Source organism: Corvus brachyrhynchos, unplaced genomic scaffold, assembly GCF_000691975.1.
Source record: "Corvus brachyrhynchos isolate BGI_N302 unplaced genomic scaffold, ASM69197v1 scaffold21, whole genome shotgun sequence".
NCBI classification, from domain to species: domain Eukaryota; kingdom Metazoa; phylum Chordata; class Aves; order Passeriformes; family Corvidae; genus Corvus; species Corvus brachyrhynchos.
In genome coordinates, this window is record NW_008236924.1 from 1,346,965 (window position 1) to 1,349,134 (window position 2,170).

A 2,170-nucleotide genomic window follows, 5' to 3' on the forward strand; every position below is an offset into this window, starting at 1 on the left:
CAAGCTGCCAGCACACGTCCTCCCCCAGCCACTGCCACCAAAGCTGAGCCACAGGCACCAGCTGGGCACTGGCCAAGCCTGGGAGGAAGCTGAAAGCAATAAATCATAACTGAGATTGGCAAACACCAGCTCAGAGCAGCAAGGGCAGTCTAGGGAAAGGGATTCGCTCACTCCCCAGGACCCTGGAGGGGTCACACTGGGCATCTGAGTGCATGGACACAAAGCAGAAATAGGTTGTGAGTCTGGGTCTTGGCTCTGGAAACTTCCTGCCACTGGGAGATTTTAATAGAAGAAAATAAAGCAGTGATGTTACACTTGTGGCCTTTAGCTTCCCTTAAACTAAACAGTAATAAAAAGTGTCTGCAACACATTCCTTGAAGTGCCTCTCCAGCTCCCTGCAAGTGCATCTACAGCAATTAATCACGCTTGGATCAAAGGTAAAGGACTTTGAAGCAGTAAACTACTCTAGGAAAAAATAAACTGCAATTATGTCAAAAGCAATCTCTTTGTACAAGTGCAAAAATTCTCTAAAATGTAGAGTAATCTTTTCCTCCAAATCTTAGCTGGTTTTCTTTTCTGTAGAACAAGCCCCATGTGACTGGTAGGCATGGGAGACATCCCCCATGTGAAACGAGAGACGGCGGACTGGGACACACACATGCAATCCCTCCCCTGGGCTGAAAACCTGAATTAAATGAAAGCAACAGTACAGCCCAGACCACTGGTCACTGGGGCCAGGAAATAAGAGACCTTGGATGTGCCCACACCCTTCTCCTTCCTCCATCCCTTCTGTATTTCTCATCAGCTCAGGCATTCTCCTCTGCACACCTGTGCCTCATGGCCCCACCGAGCTCAAAAGGACACCGGGTTTTCCTTGACCTATGGGGGCTGCAAAAGTCCCTTCCCAGAACTTGCATCCCAGATGGAAAGCTTGTATGTTCTGTGATGGAAAAACAACTTCCAAGACACAGATTCCCTGAATCTAAGTGACATTCAAGCACAGTTCTCCTGAGATGTGTCCCTCAGGCAGAGGTTGCAGTCAACTTCTAAGGATAGCTGCAATTTCCTGGGAGACCTGTCTTGCATGGGAAGGGGAGTTCCCCATCCCTAAAAGCCATCTCTTTCACAGAAAACCACTCAAAGCAGTACAAAGACACAGGACACACAGACATGCACTGAAAGTTAAAAGCAGCGCCTCGATTTACTGTGGGACTAGAAACACGACATAACCTCCTCCTCTAGATCTCTCCACTTCTAAAGCCCAAGGCACAGCAGTCTCCTCCCACCAGCCCTCTACTTTCCGACATCTGGTAAAGGTCAAATGACACAGCAAGTCGGGAAACATGCAAACAGTTAAGCCATCTTTTTGCTGAAGTCATGTTTGAGTTCCTGCAAAATAAATAAATGAATAAATAAATAAATAAAAGGAAAAGAATACGAAGGCCCAGAGATAATGTTATACAGAGATGCCCTCTGTCGGTCACAAGACAAAGGAAATCTATCCACCAGAGCCAAGGACTTGCAACTTCCCTCCTTCCTTTTACAGATGGGCCCCTAAAAAATATTCCCTATGTGGTGTGCAAAACTTACATTTAGTAGATTTTCAGCCTGACTGCTAAAGGGATCTTGCAAGGGCAGTCCAGTCCCCTGCTCTCCTTTGTTTTGGATCTTACGATTCTTGGATAAGTCAAAGAGCTTCAGTAAAAATCCAACAGGAAAACAAAGGCATCCAGAGAAATGTTCTGCCACGCTGGCCAGCTGAACTGACTCACCAGCTGCCCTGATGTCATATAAGGAAAGAAATGGGAAAATGGGGCCAGGAAAAGAGACACATCCCTGTTATTTGAGACTGACTGTGCTGTAATAGTTAAATTCTGCGGGCACTTGACACATAGTCCACAACTCCCTGCAAGTTGTAACAGCCCTTGCAGTCAATACTGAAAACTATTTGAGGCAATAATCAATTCAGAGCACGCCTCTCTCTGTTGAAGTGGGGGTGTTATTTGATTACAGCTATGATTTTAAACAATTTCTAAGAAGCACTGAGAGCCTGCTCAAATGATACAAACTGCAGATTTTAAATCTGTTGTCAGTCTATTAAACAATGCAGATCTATTGCACACGCATCACTATCAGCTCAGCTCTTTCTTTTTTCAGTTTAATTCCTGCT

The 2,170-nt window shown here is 45.4% G+C and overlaps 1 protein-coding gene across 1 annotated transcript in view; it reads right to left on the reverse strand.

The window, feature by feature from the left end:
* Positions 1–1,171: 1,171 nt before the first annotated feature.
* The window catches only part of ATOX1 (antioxidant 1 copper chaperone), a 3,495-nt gene continuing 2,496 nt past the window's right edge, over positions 1,172–2,170 (reverse strand). The window contains exon 3 of the mRNA XM_017728122.1: positions 1,172–1,389. The gene's annotated coding sequence lies outside the window, so the exon portion shown is untranslated. The remainder of the gene's footprint in view (positions 1,390–2,170) is intronic.